This window comes from Lygodium microphyllum, chromosome 3, assembly GCF_053477565.2.
Source record: "Lygodium microphyllum isolate KBCC chromosome 3, Lygodium_microphyllum_v1.1.10, whole genome shotgun sequence".
Lineage (NCBI taxonomy): Eukaryota > Viridiplantae > Streptophyta > Polypodiopsida > Schizaeales > Lygodiaceae > Lygodium > Lygodium microphyllum.
Window position 1 is genome coordinate 34,248,581 of NC_141137.1, and position 19,394 is coordinate 34,267,974.

A 19,394-nucleotide genomic window follows, 5' to 3' on the forward strand; every position below is an offset into this window, starting at 1 on the left:
GGAAGAGACCTAGGCATCTCTGGTCCACATGGTCTATAACATGGTGAAGAGGTTCAAAGCCATCACGAAAGATGTCGTGTACCATCCCCGTGTGTCATAGTATATGGTATATTTGCATATGTAGTTATTCTCTATCTTAGGTTTTGGGTTGTAGAACTGGAAAATCCTATCCTTTGTTGCGTAGTTGCATGAAATGACGGTTCAAACTGCTTGAGATATAAATGTTTTGGGCTCGAAACATTTTGATCCCGAAATGCGTTTTGAGACAGACATTTCAGTGGGGAAGGGGTTTGACCTAGTTTTTGGCTGCAAATTGCATTTCGCCTTCTTGTGCCTTCCTATGTGAGAATTTTGCCTTCTTTTCCCTATTGTCCACTCTCTTTCTCAGCTGATCGCCCCCCCACTTGTTGTTTGCTCTACATCCCAGCCCTGAAACTCCACATTCCTCATCCTTCAGTTGCCAACCCCTTTCCTTTCTTGTCCATACTATTTCTGGCTGTTATTTTCCCTATTTCCAGTGACCAATCTCTTGTCTCTCTTTGTCTTTCGCTGTCCACTTTGATTTGAGCAAGTTTTTCCAACTTTAGCTGTTGGTTTCCCTTGTTTCCAGCAAGGTACAACCATGGTGAAGGACACATTTTGGAGCTACATGCGCATCGTTAGTGACTATGGAGATAGCGGTGGCTCGAAGCGGTAGGAATACAACAATTGCCATGTATACGTATGGGGAGCATTACACGAGTGAAGGATCATCTTGCTCGTGTTAGTAGTAAGGATATTGATAATCGCCCTGATGTGCTTGATGACGTGTATGCTAGTTTAGAGTATTGGAGGGCGCAACGTCTCGTGGTTAGTGCACCACATGAGGATGATACTTCGTTGCCAAGTGCACATCCTACGGTTCCATCTCCTCCCGCAGGTGGTAGTGCCCCAAAGAGAGGTAGTGTGCAAGGATATTGGTGGCAATGCTTTTGCTAGTCATAAATGGCACGCGACGGCGTTCAATCTTTTGTGTGTTGCCTCCATGTGCGTGGGGTTTAGGGTTTGTGTTGAGTCGCGTTCTCCGTGTCATGAATGGCATGGCATGCCGCCATGTCTCGCTCTTGAGCTCTCTGATGCCACTTTGTTAGTATATAAGAGCTCTTTGAAATTCCTTTGTATTCGTGGTGTGGTCATACCAATGCTAATACACCGGATCCCATCAGAACTCCGCAGTTAAGCGCTGGGGCCAGAATAGTACTGGGATGGGTGACCTCCGGGGAAGTCTTGGTGCTGCACCCTTTTGCATGCTTGTTTCGAGACCATAGCATGGCAATCCCCTCGGATCACGTCTTGACTCTCCACACCGACATTGTGGTAGGAAACCCCCTCACCTCGCCATGATAGTACCAATGTCTCTATGGATATGGATGTAGAGGCCACTCATGCAAGTGCAAATGCTTCTATTGAGGGTCCAATTGCTTCATGGACCCCTTTGCGACATCTTGGGGGTGCGCAAGGTGGTAGTAGCTTGTCAGTAGATGCACATACCACTGGGATACAAGAGGATCCTGGGAAAGGGCGACTATTATAGCAGGCCTTCAAAAGCAAGCAATGGTAGAGGCTACTCATAAGATCACGAGTGTTTTTATATAGTGCGCCATTCCTTTTCATGTTGCACATACAAATATGTGGAAAAGGGCCATCAAGCCCATTAGTCGGATTGGATGTGACTAAGAGGGCCCCTCCTATGAGGCTTTGTGCATACATGAGCTTGTTAGAGAGAAACAAGCTGTAGAGCTAGAGATGCCACATTTGAAGACTACTTGGTAGAAGTATGATTACACTATTTTGTGTGACGGATAGACATATGTGAGGAAGGAATATGTATAGCATCTTGGTGTCCTCTTGCAAAGGGACCATGTTCTTGCGCGCCATAGATGCATCGGCAAAACAAGGACAATGATTTCAGGCGAGTACATCTATAGGCACATCAAGGCTGCCATTTTGGAGATTGGTGTAGAGAATGTAGTACAAGTCATCATTGACAATGGTAGTAATTGTGTGGCTATGGGTGATTTGTTAGAGAGTGAGTTCTCTAAGATCATGTAGACTCCATGCGCATTACATTGTTTAGATCTATTGATGGAGGATTTGGAAAAGGTTGGATGTATAGATGACCTCTTCAAGAGAGGTAGAATCATGGTAAAGTTTGTGACAGAAATCTAGAGTGCATGCCATTTTCAGGGGAAACAATGATTTGAATCTTTTGAAGTTATCAACGACTCGCATTACTTACATATTTTTTGTTGTGAAGAGACTTGTTAGAGTCCGCCAAGGCCTCTTGAGGACGCTTGTCTCTAGAGGGTGGGTTGCACGGGATGAGAGGGAGCAGCCTATGGCTTTGATATTTATCAGAAATGTCATGGATGAGGCCTATTGGAAGGATACAGTTGCATTGGCAAAATCTTTGAGAGGATTGATGATACGAGGATAGTACTCTAGGCCTTCTGTCAAGTACATGGATCAGATTGGAGAGGCGCTTGGTAAAAACATCTTCTTGTCTCGAGACAAGTAAGTGAATCAATGACCAGTCATTCTAATTTCACCTTTTTAATCATATGTGTGAATCTACGATCTATCATGATTCATAATTTATATTGCTATGTGGATAAGAGGTTAACTTTTATACATGTTATAGAGTGCACGACATTCGAGCCATGTGGAATAGGAGATAGGATTGGTTTCACAAACTAGTCCATATTGTCGTACATTGCTTGAATCCTCTTTGGTACAACGAGAATCAATATGGAAATGAGGAGTATTTTAGTAAGTGGGCTGATGGAGATGTTTCCATTATTATGTGACTACCATACATCATACTGTCAGAAGTGGAGCAGCGGTGGAAGCATAAACATGTGCTGAAATAAACTACTGAAACACAAGACAAAAAGAGAAAAGAAAAGAACACGATACAGATGAGAACTCAGATGTATGCACGGGAAATGGAATCCATATATCTGAACACGAGACAGTCGCATACAACAGTGAGTCACTGGCTGCGTGGGCACTGGCACTGGCTCCTCTCTCTACAGAGTCTGCAGATGGTGAAATGAAGTGATTGACTGAGGAGGAGCCATTGAGTATAAATAGGCTGAAAAAGTGGGGAGCAATAATGCTGGTCGGACAGCATTAAAGCTGGCCGACTGTTGCATAAAATGCTCCACTGGCATAAAATGCCACACCAGAAAAAAACCTAAAATACCTAATAAAAATGCCCAGCCCAGATCAAGCTCAGACTCACACATGAGTTGACAAATACTCTGCTAACACCCTCTCTGAGATCATGAGTGATCTGATACAATACAATAGTACAATGAAAAGGGATCAGAAACTATACAACATAGAACCACCAAGTAGAACCATGGATACCCAAGCAGTGGGTGATCGAGCCACCACCAAGGTGCCTCGGAGAGAACTTGATGTCGATGTTGATCGTACCAAACACCTGAAAATAGAGAAGATCATAGCATGTCTCTGTGTCCATTATCAATGTTTCGCAGTAGCATACAAGACCATCGTGTCAAAAATGCCTCTGAACATAGGTGACCATGGATTCCCCGCCTTTGGCTAGACCGCCAAAGTGTCCCCTCATGTGAGCTCCAGATGAAAGCCCCCTGCTCTCTGTTAGATAACCAGCTCAGCATGAACCTGGATGTCAATCCCAGCTCCAGGATTTGATTCCGCCAGACTGAAGTCGATGCGTCAGGGACGTCCCTCTCTGGAACCTGTGCACCTGTATAAAAGTATAGATGAGGTGCGGTTGCCCCATCTGAACACCCGCTCACACTCCCTCTCTGGCACAAGAGAGTCGTGAGGGATGACCTCATCACCACCACTAGAAAGCAGCCGAGGAAGGGGCCACCAAGCCCTTCCCGAGATCCGAAGAAGAGAATCCCTTCCGCGCCTTGGACTTCACCTTGGTCGGAGGATCGGAGTCGGAGTCAAATGAAGGAGAGGACTCATCGGAAGAGTCAGCATCCCGCTTCGTCTTCTGCTCCTTCTTCCTGGAAGCCGCTAACTTCTTGCAGTCCTTCCGCAAATGTCCCTTCTTGCCACAGTGGTAACACTGGGCCTTCGACTTCGCCTTCCCGTTACCCCTCTCTGAAGCTACATAAGCCTCACCTCCATAATGTGCTGGAAGCTGCCCCTGTAATCTCAAGGATGTCTCATGGTTGTCCTCATCAAAGTCTTCAGGAAGAGGAAAAGGACGGAGAGGACGAGGAGTAGCTCCATAGACGATGTACCATAACCGCTTTTGCACAAACCAAGCTTTCATGACAGCACTCCATGTGAGATAATCAGGTCCATGTAACTTATCATCAGTGGAAGTGCATGGAGGAGCCACAAGGAGAGGATAAGAAGAGAAGTAGAGAAGAGATGGAATTTAGAGAGGAAACACAGCCAAAACACAAGCACAGACTGCAGAAAATGAGAGTTCACATGCAATATAACCCAAAATCTGATCAATAGAAGACAAAATCTGTTGCAGAAAGTCAAAAAATCAGTCAAAAACTGCCAAAAACAGAGAAAACGGCCTGAAGTAACAGTCACCCAGCCACGAGAGACGCTGAATCAGCAAAACGTAGACTGTAAACTGGAGAAAAGCAGGTAGAAAACTGTCGCCAGCAGTTGCTGATGAAAAACGCAGGCAGCAGAGGGTGCGTAGGCAGCAGGCGATGGCAAAACTGCAAAAAACGCAGGCTGAAAACAACCCCAAAACAGGTCGCCTGGCTGCGACAGCAGTCGTCTGATCAGCAGGGGTACAAAACAGTCCTGAAATCAGCAAGAAAACACAGCAGAAACACAAATCCTGAAAACTGATACCATGTCAAAAGTGGAGCAGCGGTGGAAGCATAAACATGTGCTGAAATAAACTACTGAAACACAAGACAAAAAGAGAAAAGAAAAGAACACGATACAGATGAGAACTCAGATGTATGCACGGGAAATGGAATCCATATATCTGAACACGAGACAGTCGCATACAACAGTGAGTCACTGGCTGCGTGGGCACTGGCACTGGCTTCTCTCTCTACAGAGTCTGCAGATGGTGAAATGAAGTGATTGATTGAGGAGGAGCCACTGAGTATAAATAGGCTGAAAAAGTGGGGAGCAATAATGCTGGTCGGACAGCATTAAAGCTGGCCGACTGGTGCATAAAATGCTCCACTGGCATAAAATGCCACACCAGAAAAAAACCTAAAATACCTAATAAAAATGCCTAGCCCAGATCAAGCTCAGACTCACACATGAGCTGACAAATACTCTGCTAACACATACATCATAGTTGTATTTCTTTTTCACGCATTGTTTACTGAGTTACGAACCATGAGTATTTTCTTTTTTGAGTCTATATGACATGATATGAGTCTACAATTGTAACACTTTTGAGCCTTTAATCTTGAGTTTATTGTCTGTGACAAGTTACAGTTTACTATCTTAAATTGAACAATGATTTGTATACACTTTAAACTTGTCAAATCTCGATTCTCTTCTAAGTTCTTATATTATATTGTTGAGGAATTTAATTGTTTTGATGTAGAGGCTCAACTAATAAGTGGTGTTACTCCTTCATTTATTCGTAGCTATATTTACGACTATATATATTTTTATTTTAATATCTATATTTTTTGGATTCTCGTTTCATTGTTTCGGACTAGGGCCGAAACTCCGTTTTGTGACTCTGAAATGCATTTTTATTTTGCCGTTTTGAAAACTCTTGGCAACTATGTTCCATTAGGGTATTTGTCCATTGGCTTGTCTCCATATGTGGCTTGTGAGAGGAGGTATGAATTTGTGTGATAGCAACTAGTATGTTGTGGAAGAGATGCGTGCCCATGTATAGTGGCTGAATAGTGAATCCATGATCAAAGAGGTGCAAGAAGCGACTTTGATAAAACTCCATCCTAGAGTTGGCAAATCCTATCCTTTGTTGCGGAATAGTCCATTTGCCTGTCTCCATTTGGAGCTTGTGAGAGGATATATGAATTTGTCCGATAGCAGTCCATTGGTTGTGGGGAGGTGCATGTCCATGTACAGTGGTTGAATAGTGAATCCATCATCAAAGAGGTGCAAGAAGTGACTCCGATAGAACTCCATTCTTGGTCGTAGGGGCAGTGATGGGTGGGTCCATGTCCTCCTTGTCTTAGTCCTTGGGATAGCAACTTTGATCACTTGGTTTAGCTTTGATTGATTGAGAGAGAGAGAGAGAGAGAGAGAGAGAGAGAGAGAGAGAGAGAGAGAGAGTTGGGCTGGAAGGTCGCATGGGAAAGGGAGTAAAAAGTCATCTAAATGGTCACTTTTGGACTCTACATACATAATGTTTGGAGAGGTGGGTTGGACTAGATGTGCTGGATAGGATTGGATGGATAGGATTAATTGTCCCATTGTAAGACGTGTATAGCCCTTAGGATGGGTTTGCTAAACATGATCTCTTTCGTAACTTGAAATTGCCTCTAGTCACCTTATGCCAGCGTGCAACAAATGTGGAAGTGTATGACCGGATTGAAAGAAAGAAGTTAACATATATATATATATATATATATATATATATATATATATATATATATATATATATATATATATATATATATATATATATATATATAGATAGATAGATAGATAGATAGATAGATAGATAGATAGATAGATAGAGAGAGAAGAGAGAGAGAGAGAGAGAGAGAGAGAGAGAGAGAGAGAGAGAGAGAGAGAGAGAGTAGAATGCAAAGTAACGAGTGCTGAATATTGAAGACAGATATGCACAACAGGCTTTGTAACTATAACCGGGTGGAGATCTCTTTCAACCTACAATTAACTTAAGTGACTTTGACGAATAGGCAAACTTGCCTAAACATGCAATGATAAATGTGTAAATTTGATCAGGTCGACCATTAGAAAACTAGACAATTGCAAATAACTAATAAATTAAATAAAAAATGCAACGAAAAATTGACTGCCACATGATATCAATTGTCCGCCTAGTTTGACCTGAGTGATGCGCTTGGAAATGTGCCCAAACTCTTGGTGATTGCTAATTTATTGTCCACTTGCTCTTGGTATAGCTGCATAATCTTCCCTAAATTGCCTTGTACATGTGTGTGCCCATCTTGGAGATGACAAAATCTCTAACACCCCCTCTTAGATCCTAGATGTGGTTTGAGGCTAAGGGATTTAGAACGTTGACAAAGAAAGTGCCTGGGTAAACAAATTTGCCTTTGTCTTTCAATACTCCACATCAATGGTCCCGTCCAAGATCTTCTCACAAATGTAGTGATAGTGGATCTCTATGTGCTTCGTCTTGGTATGAACTACGAGATTTCGAGCCAAGGTTATTTAATGCTCATTGTCACATAGAAATGTAGTGGCTCCTCTCTGTAGTAGATGAAAGGGCCATTATAGGCTGATTTGTTGCTACTCCAAGAAATCACACCTATACCTTGAAGAAAGCAATAGCTTGTCGTCGATCACTTGTGATCAACATCACCAACTGAGTCTATATCTATCCATCCTTGTAATGCCAAAGCTGAACCACTTTCACCAGTTGGATAAAACATGCCTAGATCAGGGGTTCTCCTCAGGAACCACACTTATCTGTAGGGTAGTCTACCAATCAACCTTCTTAGGTTTACTCATAAAGCTTGGAGGCAAACCAACTGCAAGGCGCAAATCAATGTGAGTATTCAAAGGGGAAATCCATGTCCCAATCAATTGTCAATAGCGGGAAGCATCCGCCAACAGTGAATTTGTATGAGCCATAGCCTTCCAATTTGGATCTATGGGAGTAGAAATGGCTCGAGACTCTTGTATCTCAAAGGTGGTCAAGGGCTCTTGCACATCATACTGTTGTTGGGAGACAAATCTCCCTCTTAGTTTGCAATATCTCACGATCTATGAAGAAATGAAAGAGCCCCATATTGTCATCTCAAACTTCCCATCGAGCACTTCCTTAGTTTACTTGACCATTTGGGCATGGTTAGATTGTTCACATAAAGCACAAGTTGATCTCGAGTTGCCTTCCAATGGTACGAAGAGAAGTAAGGGTTGAAGAACTCGGATGTTGTACACACCAATTTCCTCGTGCCCTTGGCAAAGCACCTATCTAGTCTTTCCATCAAGAATCTGAAAGGAATCCATGTCAAACTCAAGCGTAGTCCATAAATGGTGGTTATTGAAAGGAGATGATAGCCCGATCTTGGAACATAGAGAAACTTCGAAGTGTGAGCAACATTGCGCCCATCCAAAATCAACTAGATATCACCCATGCTTGCATCCAAATGAAAGAAGTGTCGCCAATTAGAATATGCCCTTGCATCGGATACATATGAGTAATGCTATTTGGAGAAGAGGTCATGTGGCAAAAAGTGCAAGTGTCCCTAATTTGCTCTTGAGACTATGGGTCATGAACGTTGTATCAGATGGGAAGGCTCAATAATCTCTAAATATAGAAAAACCGTTGATGAATGCTTTTGCTTCGCCTTCTTTTGGAAAGCTTGACTTGTAAGAGCCTCTGATTTCTGCAAGTTGTACCCTTGTGTTGTTTCTATTGGTTCAAGATCATAGCCCTGAAGCATTTGTACGCTTGTGCGTAGTTATACCTATTCCAAGGAGGAGAGAGGGAGAGGGAGAGGGAGAGGGAGAGAGGGCCCTCCTCTTGGGTGACATGCATCATCACCTTCATTGTCTTGTTCTTCACTCTTTTTGTTACCCTTCGATAAAGCTTCCTTTCCCCCCCTCCCTAGAAGAGCTGGATTGTCCACTCACTCTTTTTGTTACCCTTCGAAAAAACAGCCATGAAAAAGATGATGAAGGAGGGATAAGAGGAAGAAGATGCTTTGTCACCAATAGTCGCGTGAAGAAGAGGCTCCGTCACTAGCAGTTGTTGTTGTGCCACTATGCGGACACAGTGTGAAAAACTTTGGAGTGCATCATTATCGGACTTTCTTATTAATCTAGAGAGCCAATGCCATTAGTGTCAGTGTCCGTAATGTGGATGGTCCAAAAATATTAGTGTTAGTGTCCATAATGTGGATGGTCCAAAAACATCAGATTTTTGGACAAGTTTAGCTAATTTTTGATATTTTAGATATTATCTATTGTAAAAATCCAAGAACTATAGAAAACTTCTAGAATAGGATGTCATGTAAAAGAAAGTATGTAGCTTTCAGCCATTTGGAGTAAAAAGAAGGATTGGTGAAATTACGCGATGCACAATTGTTGTTTTCAGGTAGTGAACATCACTCTGAAGTGGGAGATGAATAATGAGTGATCTGACAGAATTTTGGCTAGGTGGTATTTTACCTCCCTTTCGGAGAAAATGGAGACATTAGATTTGGGTTCCGAGCAACAGAGAAAAAATTGTTGTTATGATGCACATTTTTGATCCACGAAGGAGCTCCAAGATATCTAATGCTTGGAGATTGCTTCTGAGTAGTGCCAGACAAGGGATTTCAGATTCTGTCAATACACATTGATTTGATTCATTGTGCTTTGTCTTTATTGTGTTTATCTCTTGTCTATTCTTTTCATTCTCTTTCATCTCCTATCTCTACTTCCTTCTATCTTTGATCCCCAATGGATACGACCTTTCGACTAAAAGCCCTGCGACATTGGTGAACCCGACGTGAAAGGTCGTCGGAAGGAAAGACAAGATGGGAGTGTTAGCAGTCATGTTTGTCATGCCTTGTCATCTCCTGCTTGTGAGCCTCAGTCTGAGTCAGACGAGGATATTAGGAGCTTTGACATGTCTGTCATGTGTTATGATGGGGGGAGGCTAGTCACTCTCGACTGGCTGTCTTAGGTTGTGTATTTCTTTTTGGCCTCTTTTAGTGGGCAGCCACTGGCTGCCCGGCCACTTTTTGGTCGCTGTGGTGGGGCGCCCATTTTTGGGCACTTTTAGGGTTTGCGCCCATTTTAGGGTTTGCGCCCATTTTAGGGTTAGGGTTAGGGTTTGTCCGTTGCCTATTTATTGGCAGCCCCCCTCCCCACTTGATCACTTGTCTTCTTGCAGATTCCGACACTCCTCCCCCGTGGTGGTGCTGCCATCATCATCAGCCTGATCTGGTGCCCTCACTGATGCTGTGGGCTGCGTGCAGGGACTGATCAGTCCATTTTAGTGTATTCAGCATTCATTTCAGTCAGTGCAGATTTCTCTTCCTTATTTTCTGTTTTCTCTCTCTCTCTCTCCCTCCGTGTTCGTATTTCCTCTTCCGCAGCGCACTCTCACATGGTATCATCGCCAAACTGAGAGCACGGAGGTCTTCATCGACTGGAGAGAGACCACACCTATCATCTGTTGCTGCCCCCCTTCTCTCCAACAGCCAGGCAGCCCCTCCAGGTGGTCTGAATATTTGCGTTTGCTGCATAGGTGGTCTGAATATTTGCGTTTGCTGCATCAGCCCCTTCCAGAGGCTGCCACGTCATCAACCAGCCCCTGTTTCCTTGCGTTTTCAGCTGGGCGGCCTTCTCTTCAGCTGGGCGACTCCCCTACAGGCTGCGTTTTGCATCCAAGGTGGTCGTTTTCCCTCCTGGCGGCTCATCTCCAGCTGGCGCTTCTTTTCTGAGCTGCGTTTTGGTGCCTGGCAACTTTCCCTTCGGATTTTGTGCCCTACACAGCTGCGTTTTCACCTCCTGGTGATAGGCGACCTGCTTTCCTGGAGTTTGGTGGTTCTTCTGGTGGTTGGTGACCGATCTGGTGGTCATTCTTCGGCATCGGCACAGTTTTCTTTGGTGTTTGGTATTTTGCAGATTGGAAGATGTCTTATCATCAGTCTACAGGTTTTGATGATTCAGATGACGAGCTTTTGTCTCAACACTCATCTGAACGGAGGTGTGATTTCTATCGCGAGGATCGTCCTACGGAATCTATTCCTCGTTCCCGTCCCCTTTCTATTCATGTATCTCGGCGATCCCCTTCTAGTGGGCCGACGATGCAGCCTTTGGTACCCCCTGTACAGGTACCCGTACTTTCTCAGCTGCCCAAAGAGGACCGGTTGGATGGCTCCAACTTTTCTCTATGGTCCTGCAAGGTGGAGTGTATCTTGGACTCCTTCGATCTTTGGGAGCTTGTTTCTGTTCCTACTCCCCGGCCTATGGTGGATCCCGCAGATGGGACATCTATGGATCGCGCAGCCTTATGGGATCGGCTCAATTCTAGAGCCCGATCTTTCCTCTTTCTGAGTTTGCAGGATTCTGTCCTTGTTCATGTTCACAGGTTGAAGACTACAGCGGACGTGTGGCAGAAGCTAGCGTCTCTCTATCAGCAGAAGACGTTTGCCCACCGGATATCTCTTGAAAAGAAGTTGCGGATGCTCGCTATTGATGATAGTCCTTCCATGAAGGACCACATCAACAGATTACAGGATATGAGGGATGAGCTTGCATCCCTCGGTCGGACGATATCTTCTGAAGACATGGCTATGATTCTTTTGACTCAGTTGCCATCGCCTCGGTTTGATGTCTTCTACACCAGCCTTCTTACATCGAGGACCCGTAAGAAGCTTCTATGGGAGGAGCTATCCTCGCTTGTCTTGGAGCATGAGGAGCAACTCAGAGAGGTCAGTGCTAGTGGATCCGACTCCACTAGAGCCTTTGTTGCAGGTTCGGGAGGAGAGAAGAAGAAGAAGAAGTCAAAGGCTAAGTAGAAGGACAGTTCTTCAGGCTCTGACTCAGATTCAGAGAGACCGAAGTGCCCACACTGTGGGAAAGGGACACATCCCGAGGAGAAATGCTGGAAGAAGTACCCTCACCTTCGTCCAGGAGCGACGGGTGGATCTACATCGGAGCCTTCTTCTACCTCTACACCTGCTGTTACCCATGAGTCAGTGTTCCTTCATATCCATGCTTTGGAGGAGGATCCTTCTTCCGTGGCTGCAGTGTCTTCTGCGCAGCATTGGTTAGTGGACAGTGGTGCTTCGAGTCATATGACTCCCCCAGGTGATTTGTTACAGGATCTCCGTCCATCAGAGGGTTTAGTCACTGTTGGTGACCTTTTATCAGTGCCTATTAGTGGTGTTGACACATTGCCTTTGTTTACAGATTGACCTACGAGCTTCCTTTCACAGGCCCTACATGTTCCGGACTTGGGTCTTCCCCTCCTCTCAGTTTATGGCCTTACGAGGTTTGGCATACGAGTGATCTTCACCAAGCATGCCGTTGTTATCGAGGATTCTTCTACAGGAGCTGTCTTATCTACAGGTTGGCAGGAGAGCGGGCTTTACAGGCTCCATTCCCCTTCTTTGATGCAGGGTCCTCTGCGGCAGTCTATTGCTACACCCGTTCCCGCTTGTGCACCTTCTATTCCACAGGTTCCTTTCCATCCCCCACCCTCTCCTCCGGTGGTTCCCTCGTACCCCCCATCCCTTTTAGAGGGGGACGATCTTGGTGATGCGGCTGTGGATTCCCTGGCCCCTAGTGTTTTAGAGGGGGCTTTCCAGGATCGTGAGAAGCTCCTTCAGCGGCAGTCTACATCGATGGACTTCATCGACCTTGGCATTCGTCTTGCCACCCCAGGATCCGTTTCTCCCTTGGCCTTCAGCCACATCCAGGATCTGAGAGGGGGTGTTAGCAGTCATGTTTGTCATGCCTTGTCATCTCCTGCCTGTGAGCCTCAGTCTGAGTCAGACGAGGACATTAGGAGCTCTGACATGTCTGTCATGTGTTATGATGGGGGAGGCTAGTCACTCTCGACTGGTTGTCTTAGGTTGTGTATTTCTTTTTGGCCTCTTTTAGTGGGCAGCCACTGGCTGCCCGGCCACTTTTTGGTCACTGTGGTGGGGCGCCTATTTTAGGGCACTTTTAGGGTTTGCGCCCATTTTAGGGTTAGGGTTAGGGTTAGGGTTTGTCCGTTGCCTATTTATTGGCAGCCCCCCTCCCCACTTGATCACTTGTCTTCTTGCAGATTCCAACACTCCTCCCCCGTGATGGTGCTGCCATCATCATCAGCCTGATCTGGTGCCCTCACTGACGTTGTGGGCTGCGTGCAGGGACTGATCAGTCCATTTCACTGTATTCAGCATTCATTTCAGTCAGTGCAGATTTCTCTTCCTTATTTTCTGCTTTCTCTCTCTCTCTCCCTCCGTGTTCGTATTTCCTCTTCCGCAGCGCACTCTCACAGGGAGAACCTTTGAGTACAATTTTCAGTGATATTTTGCAGTAGCTAGTGCAAAATATGAATATGCTTATGCAGGTACAACAACAACAACAACAACAGGTGATGCAGGCTTCTGCTCAAACAGAAAATGTTGTGATGAATGCTTTGCAAGCAGTTGAGCGTGAGATGAAATTGTTCAATGGCAGAAATGTATTTGCATATGTACATACCAATGTTCAAGAGATGGAATTCTTTGGAGTGGCTCAGCTTGCATGGAGCCAGTATTTTGTTTAGATCACTGTACATGAACTAAAAGTGCGAATTATTGAATTATATATACACAACGTTGATTGGGTAGCTTTCAAGAAGACATTCAGGGAAAAATTTTTTTACATTGAAGACACTAGTTTGATTACGCGCAAGACTTTTCAGGAGTGGGTTTTACAACCCAATAAGGGTCTTGTGGCTACAGAATTGTTAAGAGAATTTGAAAGTCGATTTAAACAATTAGATCTTGCAGAACAACAGGCTCTGTAAGTCAGAAAATTGAATTGTTTCTACAAGCACTAAATCTTGAGCTTCAAGAGAAGCTTGATGATTTGCTAGAGGATCAGACTACAGAGACATGTCTTTAAACAGAGTGGAGGCATGTCAAGGAAGTTGCTACTGCACTTGTGAAAAAGCATAGAAGGAGAAAAAGATTGCATGTCTCTAGCTTGTCCACTGCTACGAGAAAAATAGTTGATGTATTCAGTTAGCCATTCACTCCTGTGGCTAAACCTATGGTTGCACCTATTGTTCCCAATGTTAGGGAAGATGCATTAGATGAATTGGTCAAAGGCATGCGGGATTTTCAATTGAAGGTCGCAAAATTGGATGAGAAAGGACAAGAGGAAAGAGAACGGGCAGCAGCCTCTAAACCATGAAAAAGATATATGTGGTGTGATAGTTTGTAGCATGAGAGAAAGGATTGTGGTGCTTATTAGGAGGCCTTGGCATGACAGCTCATCTTTTGGAAAGATGGCAAGATCCATGCACAAGAAACATGATCGCCTCTTGCTTTGAATTTTGGAAAGGGAGGTATGCAGAAGCTGTTGGAAGACTTGGCTATCCGAAATGCTTATGCAGTGGTTTTGGTCTACAGTTGGATAGAATGCATGCCCAAGTGATGGTTGGTCTAAAGGCTGCAATATGGACACATGCTTTGCATGCAGCTGAAAAGAGAAAAGTTACTGATAATGAAATGCCTCATGCAGGGCAAGACATTCGTGACATAACTGTTGGGAATCACCGGTAGATGCATATTTAGTGTATGCATATTTAGCAAAGGTATAAAACACGGATGTACTTGTGAAAGAGAAACGAAAGAGAGATGACGATAATGCAGGGACATCTAAAAGAGTGATAAGAAGAAGTGTGGATCAGCCTAAAGCTACAAATCAGCCACCTCCCGAGCATGTTACGGAAGAGTTCAGTCAAGAGCAAAAACAGAATAGCAAACAAGAGGGCAAAAAGAAGGGCAAGCAGCTTGGATATAAGTTACAGTCTGACATTGAGGCAGTCACAGATCTTAAGAGTTCTTGAAGAACGGATCTTAAACAGTCGGGTGGAATTTACCTTGGGAGAGGTGTCTAGCATGGCCAAGCGAGAATTTCATGATGAGATCATTAACATAATTAAGAGGAAGTGTCAGTTTCTTGGTGATACCACTAGTGCATTGCTGCAATTTAAAGAGAAAATTGGTTTGTTGGGTATTCGGGCTGACTATGAGCATGAAGTAAGTACTGGATTATCTATGCAGAATGCTACTAATCAGTGGACAGCATGTGGAAAAGAGAAGAAAGTGGTTGAAAATGCATTGTCTTATAGCAATATGCATGGTGGAGTAAGGTAGATGCAACAATATGGAGAAGAGACTCTAGGATCTATTCCTTGAAGTCATTACACAAGAAATCATTGGGCCAGAGCTACCACTAAAACAGTAGTGAAAATAGGAGAACGTGAAACTCCTTGTGTTGCTTTACTTGACCATGGGTCTGAGATTAATGTCATTGAGCATGGATTGTATGAAAATGGTGCATGGCGTGTGGACACTGATCATGGTTGGCGTATGAGAGTTGTAAATAATTCTTCGGGAGAGCTTTATGTTGTATGTCCCAATGTAAAAGTGACAATTGGTGATGTACAAGAAGAGTAACACTTCTTTGTGCAAGATAATTCCTCATATGCAGTGATTTTGGGACAGCCCTATATTACAGGAGTGCATATGGAAACAAAGGTGCTTGATGATGGTTCTGCTTATGTAAGAGTCAGAAGCAAGGTGGAAAGGAAAGCAGTCCAATTTCTTACTGTTTGTGTTAATCATTCTAGAAATCAGGATATTTCTCCTTTGCCTCCAAATGCAAGGAAATTCAAAGACCTGGATTTTCTTTAAGTATTGCTGTAATGTGGGGCTATAGTAGTGCTGTTCAAAGGATGTACTCGCCTCATGATGGAATTAAGCATGTATTACTATTGGTTATTCTCAGTTTACTACAAATAGTTCATGTTGGTTTAAGCCTATGGAAGCTATGTGTAAAGCTGAACGTATATCTATGAAATGGGCTATTGAGGAACTGAGAGCATTGGGATTGTTAGCTGAAAATGAAGGCATTTCAGGCATCTTTTATGGGCTGAATATTAATGACACTATGGCTGAAATTTCAGCAACTATACATGCAGAAAATGAGGCTGAAAACAGTGTTGTTAGTAGGTTCTTTGGACATGTATGATGTTATAGCATTGTTTGCTTAACAGGAAGGATTACAATGGGTTGAAGCACTTGTGGAGACAAAGTATAAGACAGTTGACAAAAAGGTGAAACCAATTGCTTTGCCGCTTCCATAAAAAAGTGAGGGTCTATATGAAAAAGTGTCAAGGCAGTATATGAAAAAGTGTCAAGGCAGCCAAGCTTACGGGATCTTAAAGATATAGGTCATTAGTTTACATTTGAAACAGTACAGGAATTGAAAGTTGATGTAGAAGGGTTTCTTTTGCCTGCTGAAAGAGACTCTTTTATGCAGATGTTGGCCAGGTATGGAAAGGCATTTGCATTTCAGTCAACTGAAATAGGTTGTGTGGATCCAAATGTTGTCTCTTCTATGGTAATATTAAGTGTGCCACATGTACTATGGAACTTGAGGCCTATTCCAATGCCTAAAGCTTACTTGCCAAAGCTAATGGATTTGCTAAAATGAAAAGATTCACATGAAGATCTTGGAGCCCTCTTCAGCCCCGGACTGAAATCATTGATTTACTGTATCCAAAAAGAATGGGGCTTTGAGATTTATTCAAGACATGCAACCGGTCAATAAAGTGACCATAAGAAATGTGGGTGCAGGTCCTGTGGTTGATGAATTTGTAGAGGCTTTTGCAGTTATAGTGATCTATTCTTTGGGTGATCTTTACTCGGGGTATGATCTTCAGCTTGTAGTTGAAAGCAGGGATATCACAACCATGAAGACTCCCTTGGGGTTAGTACGGATGTGTACTCTTCCGCAGGGTGTAACAAATTCAATGGCACGTATGACAAATGCTATGAATAGAGTACTTAGGGATTTTATACCACAATTGACAATGCTCTTCTTGGATGATATTCCAATCAAAGGGTGTGCAGTGGATGAGAAGAATGAAGAGATGGATGCTCATGGGTACCGACAGTTTGTTGTAGACCATATTGTGGATTGTGAGAGGATTTTGACGCATCTAGAAGAGATGCATTTAACTCTTTTTGGACAAAAGTTTGTCTTTGGAGTTGAAGAGGTTTTGATTGTTGGGTATATGTGTGGGCCCTATGGGCAAAGACAATCACCAGTAAAAATAGATGGGATTGATAGAATATAAGATGTATGCACAAATGTATCAGAGGTGCGTAGATTCTTGGGAGCATGTGTGTTTTATTTGATTTGGATCCCTCACTTTGTACATGTAGTTGATGCTCTATATCAACTCTTGAGGAAAGGTCAAAGGTTTCACCGGAAAAGGAAGCATCAGAAAGCAATGAAGAAATTGAAGCAGCTCTTAAAATCTGCTCCTACATTGAGAAAGGCTGATTATTCACATGGAAAGCCTATCATTATTATTGCTGATACAAGCCCAATTAGGATTGGATGGGCAATTGGGCAAGATGATGAGGAAGGGCAAAGATATGCAATTCGCTTTGGTGCTAAAGTATTGACTAAACGACAGAGAAGGTATCCACAGGTAAAAAGAAAATTATGGGGAATTATGATAGCACTTAAATGTGATAAGGAGTATTTTATGGGTGCTCGTGTAGTCATTGAGATCGATTGTTTGCCGGTATTGGGTATGATTTCTAGTTGTGCTATCCGAGACATTGCTATGCTCCGGTGGATTGCATACATCAAAACTTTGAACCCTAAATTTCAGCATATTGCAGGAAGAGATAACCCAGTGGTGGCAGACATGTTATCTCGAGTACGCTATGAGAATGAAGATGGGATGATGGATGAGGAGAAGGAAGATGACTTTCTTGCAGCTGAAAATGATGTTATAAGAGTGAATTTAGCAATGCAAGGAGTTGCTGCAGCACTAACAGAAGCTTGGACAGCAAAAAGAAGACACTTTAGATGTTTTGTATCTTGTGTAGAAGTGTTTTTGGAAGACAAATAGGAGAATGGTTGAGAATTGGTCAATACCTCAGTACATTAACAAAGAGAGACGAATGGTCAGATGAGGAGTTTAAGAAGATCAAGAGGAAAGCCTATGGGTTTTTCTTAAAAGATGGATACTTATGGAAACATGCTAAAAGGAAACAGGGTATGCCATTGCGAGTTTTGGGTGACAGAGCTTCACAAGTAAATGTTATGCAAGAATTTAATGAAAGCTTGTGGGCTGGCCATAGAGTTGTTTGGGGTACTTTTGCAAAGATTAAAGAAAGATATTGGTGGCAGGGTATGTATAAGGATGTTGCTCACTTTGTGGAAACATGTACGATATGTCAAATGTATTCATCTGTGAGACATCGGGATGGATTGCAGCCCATATATCCATTGTCTCTTCGTTTTAAGTGGGTGGTGGATTTAGACATGATGCCTACAGGTCTTTGGCAAATGAGATATCTTGTACTTGCTCATGAAGACTTGACTAATCAAGTGGAAGAGAGAGCTCTACGTACTAAGACAACAAATGCAGCGTGTACTTTTCTTTTAGAAGAGGTCTTTTGTCGGTATGGTTGTGTGGAAAAAATTACAGTAGATAGGGGTGAGCTGGATGCAGATGAAGCTCATGATTTCTTTGCACGGTTGGGGATAAAGCTTGCTTTAACTTCAGCTTATAACCTTTAAGGAAATGGAAAAAGTGAAGGAGGTCATCCACCTATTGTGAAGGCATTGACAAAGGCATATGGAGAGAAGGTAAAAGAGTGGCTACGATTCCTCCCTTATGCTTTGTGGACTAACAGAACAACTCATAGTGCTGTTACAGGATATATGCTTGCTGAATTGATGTATGGTCAAAAACCTATCATGTTGATAGAAGAGATGACACTCACATGGAGTGTGCTACCTTGGGAAGAGGAATTGAATCGAGAGGAGTTATTGGCCTTACGTATTAGATAGTTAGAAAGAAAGTCAAAAGACATAGAGGTAGCAGTTGCAAAGTTAAGGGTAGCAAGGTTATAGAATAAGAAACGGTTTGACAAAAGACATATATTGAGGCCAAGAACCATACAAGATGGGGATTGGGTATTGATTTATGATAGCAGTTTAGATAATCAGCAAAGTGCCATGCGTAAAGTTTCCAAAAGATGGTTTGGACCCTATGTGGTAAGACACGCGTTTGATAATGTTACTTATGTATTAAATGAGTTGGATGGGATAGCCATAAAACTTCTGGTAGCAGGGAAAAGAATCAAATTATTCAAGAGGCAGGAATCTACTGTCTATGAGTTACCAGAATTAGAAGAAAATAGTGACTATAATATAGGGACTAGCCAAGAAGATATAGAAGATGAAGAAGCAAAGGATATGGTTGCAGAGGATGATAAGGACTCAGAATTTGGTGACAACTAGGATTTTGGTATATACCGGAGGATGTGCAGATTCAGAGGGGTGGATGTCGTGCCACTATACGAACACAGTGTGAAAAACTTTGGAGGGCATCATCATCCGACTTTCTTATTAATCTAGAGAGCCAATGCCATTAATGTCAGTGTCCATAATGTGGATGGTCCAAAAATATTAGATTTTTGGACAAGTTTAGTCAA

At 43.2% G+C, this 19,394-nt stretch overlaps 1 protein-coding gene and 1 pseudogene across 1 annotated transcript in view; both read left to right on the forward strand.

The window, feature by feature from the left end:
- The window catches only part of LOC148038215 (phosphatidylinositol/phosphatidylcholine transfer protein SFH6-like), a 71,377-nt gene that overhangs the window by 41,727 nt on the left and 10,256 nt on the right, over positions 1-19,394 (forward strand). The gene's annotated exons all lie outside the window — the stretch shown is intronic.
- On the forward strand, positions 1,165-1,281 carry LOC148038216 (5S ribosomal RNA; annotated as a pseudogene).